Source organism: Vidua chalybeata, chromosome Z, assembly GCF_026979565.1.
Source record: "Vidua chalybeata isolate OUT-0048 chromosome Z, bVidCha1 merged haplotype, whole genome shotgun sequence".
NCBI lineage: Eukaryota > Metazoa > Chordata > Aves > Passeriformes > Viduidae > Vidua > Vidua chalybeata.
Genome location: NC_071570.1, coordinates 3,988,687 through 4,003,565, shown reverse-complemented (window position 1 = coordinate 4,003,565; position 14,879 = coordinate 3,988,687). Strand labels below are relative to the sequence as shown.

The 14,879-nt window shown below is 36.8% G+C and overlaps 1 long non-coding RNA gene across 1 annotated transcript; it reads left to right on the top strand.

The window, feature by feature from the left end:
- The first annotated feature begins 518 nt into the window (after positions 1–518).
- LOC128782379 (uncharacterized) lies at positions 519–14,262 on the top strand. Its single transcript, XR_008428754.1, has 4 exons — positions 519–752; positions 6,699–6,762; positions 7,080–7,170; positions 13,852–14,262. It is a non-coding gene; the product is annotated as an uncharacterized LOC128782379 (long non-coding RNA).
- Positions 14,263–14,879: the final 617 nt, after the last annotated feature.

Here is a 14,879-nt window from a genome sequence, read left to right as displayed (position 1 = left end):
ACAGACAGGATACATTATATCATTCTTTAAAAAAATGTTCCAAAAAGTTTCACATGCATTTAGAAAAAGCAGGTCCTGCCCGAGCAGCCTGGTCTCTGCTGGCAGGTGACCTGCCTGGTGGGTGAGGGACAGGCTGTGGCTGTGTCTGCCTGCACTCCAGCACAGCCTTTGGCACCCTCTCCCACGGCATCTCCTGGAAAAGCTGCAGCTCAGGGCCTGGGCAGGTTCATCCTCTCTGGGCTAGGAACTGGCTGACGGCCTGGCCCTGAGGGTGGTGGTGGCCACATGCAGCTGGGAGCTGGCCACCATGGTGTCCCCAGGGATCAGTGCTGGGGCCAGCCCTGTTTAAAATCCTTGCAGGGAGCTGGATGAGGGGAACGAGTCTACCCATGGTAAATTCATGGAGGACACCAAGCTGGGTGGGAGTGTGGATCTGCTGGAGGGCAGGAAAGCCCTGAGGAGGGAGCCGGACAGGCCGGATCCATGGGCTGAGGCCAATGGCGTGAGGGGCACCAAGGCCAAGTGCAGGTGCTGCCTTTGGGTCTCACCAAGCCCTGCAGCTCCAGGCTGGGACAGAGGGGCTGGAAAGGGAAAGGGCCCTTTGGGAAAGGCCCTGCGAGTGCTGGTGCCAGCGGCTGGGCATGAGCCCAGGGTGCCCAGGTGGGCAAGAGGCTAATGACTTCCTGACTTGTTATCAAAGTAGCAGGCCGAGCAGGACCGGGGCAGTGATTTAACCTCTGTTGTCAGCACAGGTGAGGCTACACCTCAAATTCTGTGCTCATTTCTGGGGCGTCACTATTTGAAAGACATTGATGGGCTGTAGCTGGAGAAGTAATATAAGGAGTGGCTGTGGGAGATGGGAGGACTCAACCTGGAGAAAGGGAGGCGCAGGGGGGACCTTGTGGCTCTGCACAGCTCCTGACAGGAGGGGACAGCACAGTGGAGATTGGCATCTGCTCACAGGCAACTAGAAATAGGACAAGAGGAAATGGCCTTAAGCTGCACCAAGGGAAGTTGAGGTTGTACAGCATGAGAATTTCTTCACAGAAATGGTTGTTCAGTGTTAGAAAGGGGTCGCCCAGGCAGCTGATGGAGTCACAATCCTTAGAGGTGTTCAAGAAACAACTGGACATGACACTCAGCGCTTTGGTCAGGTTGACTAGGTGGTATTCAGTCACAGGTTGGACTCGATGGTCTTGGAGTTCTTTTGCAACATTAATGATTCTGTTTTTCTGTGCTGCTATGAAAAAAATCTCTCAGTTTTTTGATTAAAAGGTAGGAAACACTAGCATTTCTTGAGCCTCAATGGAATAATATACACAGGACAGAAAAAGTTAAACTACTCAATCAAAGAAAATATATTTAAGACAGTATGTAAGAAAGCTTTTTGTCTTTAAATAAATTTAATCTGTCATAAGTCTGAGAATGTCTGGAAATATAAATACAAATACCCTTATTTATTTAAGAATGTATTTTTTCTTATATATGTAAACTGGGCATTGCCAGTCACTGTAATTTAAGTTCTAAGAAAAATGATGGAGCACACAAGCAGTGACATATTAAACCACGAAGGAATAAGGAAATGATCAGCATCCATCAAGAATTTATTGAAAATAAGCAAGTCAAAGCAATGCATGTTACTTCTGAGAAATTCTTCAATGTTCCCTTGGGTGCAGAAAGCCTAAATGCTTGATGCATCTGACAAAGTTTGTATAATAAAAGTTATGATCACACTGAGTTAAAAAGTTAGTCTGTCAGAAGAGAAAAATGACATTCAGCTACCAAACTGATGCAAAACCCCACCAGGCTGTTCAATAAAGACTGGTGGGAAGAAGACACCATATGCACTAAGTGGATCATGACTGACTAAAACAGCAGCTCTGTAGACAAAACTCTAGATTTTAGAGTAGCCTTAAGTGGCTATTCTACTTGCTACCTTAAATGAAAGCAAAGATGACTTTGCTTCAGTATTAAGTACAATCCTTTACATATATTTTTTTTTTATTAGCGAGATCATCATAAGTAGATCCCAAATCCCAGATAAGTTGCAGGATTAAAAAGTGGGTTTGGATTTTGCAATATCAAGTGTCTTTAAAAACAAATTAGACAGATGTCCATCAGAAATGATGCAGAAATAGCCAATCTTGCCTTAGGGAAGGGGAATACTCTGGGGACAGCTATCATATCAATCAATTCTGTGCCTCAAGCACTGATGCATGTATATCCCACTGGGTTGACTTTTTACTGCTGGTGACCACAAACAGAGATGTGCTGGAATATTGCTGTTGCTGTTAGTTCAATCTGGCCAAAACATTGCATACAGGTGACAATTTATTAAAAAGAACTCTTTTTTCCAAGATCAAGGAGTGGAAAATGTAGACCCAGATTGTAAAGAGAGCTGTTTTTTCCTCTGTTTTGTGATATGGCACTCACATCAAACTTCTATGTCCTTAAGAATGCCGCAATTAAATAGTCCTCTACAAACTTACATAATTTGACACAGACAAATGATATGAGCATGATAGGATTGTACTTGTGTTTTTGACTTTTAAAATAGGTGTGGATAAGAGTTCTATTTCATAAACTGTGAAGATAACACCATTTTTTTTCTATCAGCAGAGCGCATGAACAAACTGTAACCACTATTCCACTCAATATGTGAGAAGTTTCTATAAAAGTATGCAGCATAATACTCCACCAGGCTTTTCATTGCCCATCCCAGCTCTCATAATCAATTGCAAGAGAAAAAGCTGAATTGGTTTGTTCATGTGTCAAAAAGATTCATATTGAATTACAATGTGATCTTGTATGTCTTTAATGGATGTGTTGATGTGATAGCAATAATAATATTAATAGTAATAATAGCACTTTGCAATTCTGTAATTGCATTCTGATTATACTAACATGATTTACAAACACTAATTATGTGAGCCTTTCAAAGCTCTTGTAACAAACGTAGTAGGCCCATATACAGCAATTGCAATAATACTTCTTTTTCAGAAAGAATTTCCTGCAGATTTCCATACAATCTATAACAAAGAAAATACAGGAATATGAGTATTTTGTCAAAGACTAGTGTGCTGAAGATACAGATATTATTTTTATCCTTATTAAGCTACTTCTTTTTCTTCCATGTCATTGTGTCACCATGCAATGAAAACTTTAATTTTTCTTGGCTTATTTGAAAACAAAAGTAAGTTTGCAAATTGCAAACTTCGCAGCTCATTCATAAGCAATGTAAGTAGCTTATTAAATATTAATTTGTTGGAAAAATCTCAGTATCTTTCCTCTTCACTCTGTTCACTGTTTTATGTCACCTGTATGCTATTTTTTGTCTCACTTGACAGTTTGATTTCTATGGCATATTAATATGTTTAAAGTAGCCATTATGCAAATACCAAAGCTGAAATTTACTTCACATAGGGATGTTATTTCAAAGCACAGCACATTTCTCGCACAGTTGCTGAAACACTTAAAAAAAAAAAAAAAAAAAAGAAAGGAAAAAGGAACAACTCTCAAAACTGTAGTTGGATATGCGTGCATATTAAGAACTAACTTTCTGGTTTACATCTGGAAACATTGATTTGTGTTCTCCTCCAGGGCCACCCTGCCTCATGACATTCCATCATCCATTTAATTTCCTTCAGTGCAGTGTTATTCTTCTGTGGAAACATTTTCTCCCTCCCTGCTGCCCTTTACCTCTACTTTGCCTTTTTGAAGTGAGACCTTTAGATTTGGCAGAGATAAGATACGTTGTTTCAAAGTGAATGTTTTACAGCTTGATGCTCTTTTTTGTGCATTTTTAATATTATTTTTGTGGCTCAGGGGGGTGTCTATGTAGTCTAAGTCAGGGTGTCTGAGTTAACAGAGGGTTTTTTTTGTGAGATATTTGACCAATAAACAAACTTTGTGGCAAGTTCACAATGTGGCATAGCCCTTCAGCTTCTGCCTTTCAAAGGAAAGTAAAATCTGCTCAGCCACAGGCATGGGTCAACTTCTAAACTCCTCTGGTACCATCAATAAAAAATAAAAAAAATGGTTGTATTATTGGAAATTTTGAAGGACTTTATCTTCATTTGATATTGTCCACCCTACCTTATCCAATTCTATGTCTTTACCTCACTGTAGGACAAATTTCTGCTAATTTCGATGCAATGAATTACAATTATGAATTTTCTAAACTTATAATTCCTTCACAAAAAATTCCAACAACTAAACAAAACAAACAAACAAACAAACAAAACACACCAAAAAATAGTCTTAGATTTTTCCTTCTTGCCTTTATTTTTAGCAAAATGTTTATTTTTAATTCAATTAAAACAGTACCTATTTATTAAAAATCTTTCTGTATCTATAAAATTCCTCAATGTAGCTTAAAGTAAACCTAAAGATACACATATAAAACAGAGTTAATTGCTCATTAAAAAAAAAAATCTGTTTTATTTTTTGTCTGCTTACCCCATGGGTAAACAGTAATACAAAATGTATTTATCTGTATATGATCTTCTAATCCCAACAGCTGTATTAGGCAATTTTTCACTTGTTTCATATATGTCTTTTTATTGTCTGCATCAGAGCAAAAATATTGGTAATAAATATTGATTTGAAGCAAAGTAGAACAGAGAGCTATCCCAAACTACATTTTGTAGGATGAGGGGTTTAAGCTCAGTGTAAGAAGTGAACTGTAGTGAAACCAAAAAAAGAGGGAAAGAATCCTTGGGGATCTCTTCCAACTCAAGATATTCTATGATGTTATGATCCTGTATTATGATAAAACCTATACACCCTCCTAGCAGACAATGCATTTGATTAGCTCAATAGGTCTTTGGAATGAAATAATTCACTGCTTTTAATCAATTTTTGAATCCTTTTCCACGAGAATTCACCTAAACTCTTCCATATTTATATGGACAACTCATAGACTTCTAAAGATAGGTACTGAATAGAAATTATCAAGAGACTGAACGTCTTAAGACTGACTTTGAAACTGCTGTAAATAGACCAAGAAAATGTGGTGTTTCAAGTGATTCTGGTTTTAACATGAATATCAATTCTCATTAACAACTCTTTGCTGAGTCCATTTAAAAAACATACTGTAGCAAACAGGATTATTTAAAATGATGAAAAAGTCACTTAGTTGGTGACTATTGAACTACTGCTGCCAGTTATGAAAAATTCTTACTGGAGAAAAAAACCGTTATAGCAAGGGAAACAAAGTCTCTGTCTCATGGCAGTATAAAAAGATGTGAGGAAATCTGCAAATGGCAGAATTTGTATTTGAAGATGATGAAAAATAGAGACAAGAGCAATTGGCAAGAATCTGACAACATATGTGCGAGGTTTTCATTCAAAATAACAAAATTATTTAGCAGAACATCAGTTAAAAGTAGCCCCAGTAAGCAAAAATGCATTTTAGAATGACAATAATTGGGAAGACTGTTCCTTTAAAGAAGTATCAGTGCCCATGGAAATTAGAGCTGTTGTGACTAGGAAATATGAAGGGAAATGTTCATTATTGGAGTAGGATATTAGGAAACTAGAAAAAAAGTCTTTTTTTTTTTCTTCCTTAAAATTGAACTTTTGGTGGTGACTGATGAAGGAGAGGCTAAATCACAACTTTTTTTGTGTCCATCTCCCAGCTTGCTGTGTCATAAATGAACCAGTATAGCTGAAAAACATCCTTGCTCCTGCCATGCCTTGCTTCACCAACAGTGGGTTTGGAGGGGACAACAAAAATCAGTCCATACCTCTCTTTTTGTGCTGAAAAGCAGGAATAATGAATTTGCTAGAAAGATAGATTTTGGAACTTTTTTTTTTTTTTTTTTTTTTTCCCCCCTCAAATAGAGTGTTTATCTCATTAGGAAAGTGCTCACCAATAACTGCAGTCAAAAAGTGGGTAGTGGAGGGCATGGCTTCATTTCTGGACAAATTACATGAATGATGATAGTCCTCAGGAGAAAACCTGGAAGCTTTTCCCTTTTTCTATTTGTAGTGTTCTTAGACTGGAATGGGATGTCTTTTGAGTGTTGTTACCATGCAGAATTAATAACAAAGAATAACAATTAGCATCCATCTTTCCATTCTGAGTCCAGTGTCTTCTAAAGCTGAAGAAAAGATTAATTTAGGTAGAGTGAGAATCACGATGCCAGGAGAAATCTTAGTAAATATGAATAAAATTGCTTTATAATGGACAGATATCATGAGCCTGGTCATAAACTATGGCCTTACCTGGCAAACCTCCCTACCAGATTCTCCTGTTTTCACTGTGAGACAATTTCTCACAATCCTGATTTATTCTAAACTCTTTCTAAAAGGCTACTGTTCTCCTCTGTAGCAATCTGCTTTGTCCACTTTCAGTCATAGAACTCCAGAGAAGGTCTTACCCAGCAGTAAACCGCATATGAAATGAGTCTGTAAGGATGAGGGTAGAGTACAGGACAGTAGCTTCTCACAAATAATTTTTCTTCTTTCATTCTTCTTAGACAAAAGCAATACCTTTTTACACATTTTCTAGACCTTTAACTCAGAAGGTCTGAAACTTTAGAACTTAATTCAAGTTGTATCTAGTGGCAGAGCCTGTTATTCCAAGTGTATATGTATTTAAGCAATAACAAATCCCTTCTGTGTTCCAGGTTGCAGTCAGTTAAGATTTTGCTTCATCCCTTTAAATGTTGTGCTGAACCTTCTTTATTTTCCAGAGGAAGAGAGAGAAGAAATTTATTTGCCTCTGTGTTTCCTGCAGGGTAATCCACAACAGTGCTGGTAGGACATTGAGTTAAATCCTGCACCCTGTGATAAGGCAATTATCATGCAGTTAGAAAAAGCACTTCATTTTTTAGAGGGACACAGCAAGTTCAGATAATGTTTGACATCCTCATTTTGATCTGGTTTAAAATACTATATTGCAGAGCCATAATGTTGTATCTCTTTTCTTTTCTTTTTTTTTTTTTTAATGTCAGTCTTTCAAAACAGCACCATGTCCTATAATTAAATCTATCACAACATTTATTTTAGACCTCTCAAATTTGTAGAATTGATTTAATGGCTTATTTTGTGTTCATCTCTCCCTCTTGTGGCAGATGTCAGCAAAGAAAAAGATTGCTATTTACTGACAAATTGAAATGAGCTAACCCTGAATACAATCTATTTCTAACACCAGGATGTTTTGAGGTATGTTTAAGTTGCAGAGTGTTATGTAGATTATAATTTGATGTCCCCAACTCAACAGTACACATTTATACTTTTATAACACAGGAATTTAATTGGACCTTATCCACCAAAACTCTCACCTGTTGAATGGTGTTTAGGTTATGCTATTAAATGGATGTGTGCAAATGAAATATTTTTATTAAGAAATATTTGGAAAGGCAAAGATTTTATATATTTTTATTTCTATGTTTGATGTTTATTTGCATTTGAATGTTGTCATATTAATAGCAATTTGTCTGTAGGGAAAGAAAAAATGTGTGCTAAATATCAGTGCATGGTAAATGTTACTATAACAAAAAGCTTTATTGAACCACACACTGCCTCACTGTTTAAAGGACCTGCAAGGGTGATGAATTTTTCCCAAGGGGCAAAATATATTTTCAAAAAGCTATTTCTTCAGTTTGCTCCCCTCACACATTTGACATATTTTTATACAGATTGAGTTATATTATTTCACTGTCAGTCTAATTTGCTGTTGGACCTTTCAGATGGAAAGATCTAAAAAGATTAAAGGAAATTTAAAAATTCTCTTAAAAAACCCCAAACTACCATAAAAGGCCACCAAGTCCAAAATTTGTAAGTATGATTATAAAACTGAACCAGAATGATACTCCGAAAATTATGCATAAGGTGGGCCTGGTTTTAGCGTTTTTTTTTCTTTGTTTTATTTTTGTTTGTTTTGGGTTTTGTGATTTGTTTTTGTTTGTTTGGTTCGGGTTTTTTGTTTTGTTTTGTTTTGTTTTTGTTTTGGTGGGGTTTTTGTTTGATTTTTTTTGAAGGATGCATGTACCTGTCTGAAAAAAACATTAATAATTTTCCTTTCTTCTATGTGCAGGCTGACAACCACTTATTTAGAGGGGTAGGACAAAAGGAAATATCCTCTAGTTCTGCCAGGAGGGGTTTATATTAGATATTCTGGAAAATTACTTCACCCAAAGTGCTGTCAAGCCCTGGCTGTCCAGGGCAGTGGTGGTGTCCCCACCTCTGTAGAGATTTAAAAAATGTGTGGATGTGGCACCTGGGGACATGGTTTGATGGTGGGCTTGGCAGTGCTGGGTTAATAGTTGGACTCAATCTTAGAGGTCTTTTACAAGCAAAATTATTGTAAGAATCCATGATTTACAGAGAGGTAGTGGCAGAGCAGGTCCTGATGCCTTGGACTGGATCTTCTTTATGGTGGGCTCTTGTTCTTCCACTGTGAGTGGTCCCCAGCCAGCACACTGGGAGCCCAACAAGGCCAGCACCAATGATCTCTTCCTCTCTTCTGCATGGTCCATGCCCCTCAGGCAGTGGGGCATCTGCCTACCAAGCTGTGGGGACTTCTAAGAGGGTTTTAAATTGTCCATTGTACCTAACAGAAGTGAGATGTATAACAGAAAACCTGCTTGTCTCCTTCTGAAAGAATCACAAATATTTGCTGGGTTACTTTATTCTCAAAGCCCGCTGGAATTCTCCACAGCGGCTGCTCAATCAAGCTCTGGTGGATGAGATTAACCTTGGAATTACAACACATTTATGTGTGCATTAACAGTTTCTCCACTAAATCACTGGGAGCTAAGACTGCCTCTCAAGAAGATGACTATCTTTACCCTCTAATCTAGCTCTGAATCCTACCTTAATATACCTTAACATGTCAGCTTAATAATCAGCTCAAGTTTGTAAAAGCTGTGGACACACATTGCATTCAAACAGCTTTAAAAAGGGTGGGCTCACAGTTCTCTTGAAAAGAAAGATCAAAAGGCAAACAACTGTCTTCTGCAAAATCTAGTTTTAAAAATCTTTAAATGAGTCCTTATTTCCAATTTAATCACTCAAGATTCAGTGATTAACACTGGAACACAAGCATTCCTGATAATGCCTTTAGCATCCTTTTAGCAATTTTCAATTTTTTCACTTGAGAGTTGCCTGACACCACTTGTTCATCTGTTTAGGTCATCTGTTCTTCACCATGGCAACTGAGAAATTATTGTACACCAGTGATCTGAAGTTTAAATGCATTTATTGTCCTTGCAGTTGTCTCTAAGTTGAGGAAATGGATGTTGTCTTACAGTAAAAAAACCAGCAAGTTCTGTTGCTAGCCTTATTTCCATGTAGGAGAAAACATCTGAATCATAGTTCACCATCATTCAAAGTGGAATTTGTGTCTGTTTCGTCATAGTCTCCTTCTTGCTGCTAGTTTCATGTTTTGAAAAAGACATTAGGCTGAGCCAGATGGAGAACTTTTCCTTGAGCTCTTAGCCTGTTTTGCTGGGAGATTTAAAGCCTCAGATCTTGATCTTCTTGTTTTTGATCTATATTAATATAGTGGATGGGATATTGGTAGCAAGGTCTACTATTTTGTTCTTAAAAGGAATAAAATAATCCCTTTTAGAGATTACAGCATCTGTGTTTGTTTGACCGAGTCAGCCCATGGTGGGACATAGCAAGAATTTGCTATGAAGCTTTAGTTCAGAGGCTGCAGGGGCTTCAAAGGCTGCAGAGAATTGAGTTAGTTTTATGGACCCTGGTTTTGATTTAGAGAGCCAATACAAATATTATTGTAACTTCTTTATGTTTACTATAAGCTCTTTTAAAAATGCATGAAAGCAAAGCTCCATTCTCCCGTAATGAGACACAACACACTCTGGCTATATAAAAATGATACATTGAAATGCTTTCTTCAGAAAATAGCTTCTGAAAAATGTAGGCCTTAGGACCATTGCCATCATGTACTGCTCATAAAAGTTCCAATTAAACATTAAATTACAAATACATATATTTTTATTATTATTATTTGAAGTAGACAGACCTTTCAAACTTTGTTTTAACTTTGAGATTTTCCTGGTGTTAGAATAAGCCTATTTTATTAAGGCTTATTTTACAATGAGCTTTTTATCAGATCTGCACTGGCTTGTAAACCCTAGGGGCTCAAATACAAGGGGACAAATTTCTTCAAGGTATGCTTGAAGCCTGTTAAAAGCTTACCATTATTTTCCTGTTAGGTCAGAACTAATTTTGTGAAGACTTTTTGAACCTCTGCTCTTGTAACACACCAGATAAGAAGTGAAGTGGAAGTGAAGAAATATGATAATTTGACCTGAAGGAGACAAGCTACAAAAACAATTATTTGAGCAAGGGAAGGGGGGAAAAAAAGCACCATTGAAAACATCTTTTTAGTAACATTTTAGCAATAACTTTTGTTTTGTTAACAATAGCTTGTACTACTTTGATCTTCTTGCTTTTTAATATCTTATTGTTAACATTTATTTCATGCTTCAGGCAGAACAGAAGGTGGTAAGAAAATTTTGATTGTTTTGGGCCTAATACTGGTAATCACTACAAAAGTGATAATCACTTTTGAAGATAAATCACCACACAACCATTTTCTTGCTCTGGGAATCAGACTGATAACTGGACAAGACTTGGTTCCTTGTCCTCCTGAATCCCATGAAACCAGATCCCAATGTTCCTGCCAGGTCTCCCAAACACCATCATGATTTCAGCTGGGTTTGTTCTCAACCAACCTCGGGCTCAGCACCAAGGCCAGTGGCACCCAGGCAATGTGAAATTGGTACAAACCAGGGCATTTTGGGTCGAATCGTGTCCTTAGGATGCTGCTGCCATCCAAAGACACAAGTTGGTACTGCTGTACTGGCTGTGTGCACACAGGAATCTGCTGCCAGCAGTTACAGAATGAAATAGGGAGGCAGAGAAGTCAACATTCCTCAAGTTCCCATTTTTCTGCTAGGAATCTAAAATAGGAACCATTTATTTCTTCCTCTTGGCTTTTTTTTGGGGGGGGGTTGGTTTTTTGTGGTTTTTTTTTTGTTTTGTTTTTTTTTTTTTTTTTTTTTTTTTTTTTTTTTTTTTGTTTTTTTTTTTTTTTTTTTTTTTTTTTTTGTTTTTTGTTTTGTTTTTTTTTTTTTTTTTTTTTTTTGTTAACGTTTTAAATTTTTTTTTTTAACCATGACACTTCTATGACAAAGAGCTGTTTTCAAAATTATGAAATACAGCGCTACCCTTATGCCAGGACAACATCCATTTCCTGTGATGTGACATCAGGCTGTGCTGCAGAACATGGACTTTGCTTCTTGCCCTTCACATGTCTTGCAAAGACTCTCAAATAATTGTTCACATCAAACACTTCAGTAAATTCTTTGGCGTACTTAAGCTGCAACTTGTATTTTTCTAAAACTGCTCTAGATCAGCAGATTAGATAGTGCCCAATTAACATTTCTTAGTTTTCCTGGCAGGATTAACCATACCAAAGAGATAAATTCCTAGGCTTCACCAAGGAGAAACAAGAGACAAAGTTATACAGCAGTGGTAACAAAAATGTTTAATTTAGCAGGGACTTCTAAGGACAGAAAAGGCCATTATCCAAACTGAGGAAAAATTCTATAAAAATATATGTCCTCTTTGATCCACTTTACATAAAAGTTTTCTTGGTACCTCTGATCAATGTATTAGAATGCAGTTCTCCTGAATGATTAAAATGATTTTTTTCTACATATTTCAGCACTCATTATTATAGAACAATAGTCATATTAGGGCAGAAACTTCATTGTATAGTGCACCATTAACTAAAACTAGGTCTTACAAAGAGCCTAAAGTCATAGTTTATAAATATGCCATTTTTATTTTCAACCTCAGCAAGGACAGTCCTCACTCTAGTGAACATTCTACCCACAGTACAGCTTGGTTGCAACAAAGAAATTGCTAACTTCAATTTGCCCTATTTTTCTGCAAAGTCCAACCATTTCAGTGTGATTCACACAACTATTAACAAGTAGTTTATCTTTCTGTAAGGAAGGTCAAATTAATTTCTTTGTCAAGTTCTTTGCAGTAGCCTTTCTCTTATTAAGGTGTCTAGATGTTCTGTCATAATAAGAGAGAAATTCCCTCATTATCCCATCTAGTGCCTACTCTGAGTGCTTCAACCTAATTGTGAATATAATCTATGTGTTTGTTCTTCTGTGAAATTATGCCAGCTATTACTATTTGAATGTAATTAATCCTATTTCTCCTCTTTGGTGGGGAGTTCCACAGGTTAATTATGTTATTATACAATGATGCTCCAATTCTTGTGAAATACTTCCTGTTTCAACCATAATTGGGCTTATGTTTTCACCCTTCCTTCTATATTAACCTTCTTGTCACCACCTGCACTTTTCTGTAGCTTGAAATTCACTCTTGTGTATGATCTCACAATGTTTGAGTGTGGGAGCTTTGCCAGCACTGAACAGTCAACTCCAGTGTGCTTGTCTTCTTAGTCATCACCAAAACTGATAATGAAAGAAAAACTCAGACAATTCCCTTATTTCCCTACCTTTGGTCTCATAACCATGACACTCAATTTTATTTTATTAAATTTAATGAGTTAAAAAATTACATTAATTTTACTATAACTGCAGGATTTATGCAGTTTAATACAACCTGTATCACATTTATTTTGTTGTCAGGCTGGAAACAAAACTTTTCTTTCTCTGTAAAACATTCTTTTATATTAGATTCTGGTGTTGGAAAATATATGGGGCTGTATTTTAACTTACTCTGAGATATAGAGTAGTTTGAATTTCATTTGGAGCAGAAAGAAAAAGAATTGCTCTCTTTGGACAATTGCTGGAAATTAGGCAGTTATAAAGCATATTCTGGTTAATTTATCCAGAAATCTAAACCTGTCATAAAGTTTATCTCCATAAAGGAAAGTGGATAATATTGGTGACATATCAGGAAAGTCTGTAAGGAAAGAGGTGGTGAAAATGATTTTATGAAAATGTCTATGGCTAGCCATTGGTATGTTCTGAATAATATTGAATTTGAGAAGACTGTGAAAAAATCAATCCTTGTGCTTCTGAATCACCTGAGCATCCTGAACAGTTAAGGTCATTGCCAAGGCCAAAAGCCCTCTGTGAATACGCACCATGATTTTTAGTTCTGGACACTTCACACAGGATTTGGTCCTCCTACTTTGAAGGGAATTAAACTACCTTGTTTTTCTATATTCCTGTAGCAAAACCAGGAGGAAACAGTTCCATTTTCAAATAACTCAATGACTGAGAAAAACGTTAATGACTACAGTTGCCACACCTCCTGGGGATTTTGCCACAGAACTATCAGCTTCAGGGTTGGGAATTTCTCGTACTGTCTTTGGAAATACGCCTTAAATAATTTTTCCTGCAAAGGCAAAACACAAAGCCAGTGAAGAAATTCAGAGTGAATGTGGAAAACCCCTTCCTTTTGTGCACTGTTGAAGCCTTCAAAACACATTGTGTTTTGAAGTGTACATCATCAAATAAACAATAAGGTGTAATAGATAAATTTAAAAGGAGAAAGAAAGCAACAGATGGATTTGTCTTCTGCAGCGTGCTGCTAATCTTACATTATCCCTTACATACAGCAAATCCCCCTCAGATGTAGGGTGCCCCATTGATATCAGCAGAATCCCACTGATGAAATTTGCTGGGAATGTTCTCCATGACTCCAAGAAGAGCTGGTACAGCATGGGGAGTATGAATTAGAGGCATCAGACCAGATGCACAGCCCAGAGAGAAAACTACTCAAATGAGATTGTCTGAACAGTTGTAGGTGAAAGGCTGGAGCTGAATTTACTTCTCCACAGGTCTTTTTTCTTCATCTTGTCATAATTTGCATTCTCCCTAGGTGACTCTATATGAAACCTAACTAAGCATCCAGATCCACAGCAAGGGTTTACCAGACAGAAGATGTCACTGGTGTGGATGTGAGCTGACAGGATGAGAGGGAAAGTGCTGGGGAAACCAGGCTCTTCTCTACCACTGCTTCCAACATGCTGCCTTTTGGGAAGTTGCACAGAGTGTCATCCATCTTATTTTATCTACCTAAAATATATTTAGCAGCCTGAAAGTGTCACCAAGATACATCGAGAGAGGAAAACTGATGGCTCCCCATGACTGTTTCTGATGCTTATGTCTAGTTGTGGTAGTACTGCAAACGATTTTGCACTCCAGCTATGCCATACCAAAAAGGCTTTGTACATGTAAGAAATTTGTGAGAAAATTATGTATCTGTGCATGTGTCTAAACTAATTTTACATATGGTTTAAGGCATGTAAAATATTAAAATTAGAATTTGGAAAAATAATCTAGATTTATGGAAGTTCTGTATTTTTATTCCATTTCCTTTTTTTTTTTTTTCCTTCTTTTTTTTTAAATGAAGTCATTATGAATCCAGCTGTCTTCAACACATGAGAAAGCTTGGAAAATGTCCTTATGTTGACAGCTTTCTTATATCTTATGATATTTCCAAGCCTTGATGAGAAGGCTTGGAAACTGTCCTTATGTTGACAACTTTCTTGCATCTTATGATATTATGTGTTTTTTTCTTTAAAACAATATGAGAATCCAGATCCAGAATACTACTATTTTCAATGGAATTTACAAATACAATACCATGGCAAAGTCAGGAAACAGTCAAGAGATGGACATGGAGGATCTGGAAACTGAAAGCTAAGCAAAAGTAAATATGGTACTTTTTTATCATAAGGAAGTTTTTCTCATTGTTCTCCAAATTAATCTCAAGACTTTTTAAGGAATCTGAATTTTTGATGTTTCATCTTAGAGATGATGTAAATAAATCTCAGGTTTTGTATTTCACAAGACAAAGAATGGTAACTTTACATCAGTGGAATATAAACTCCAGATTTCCTACTG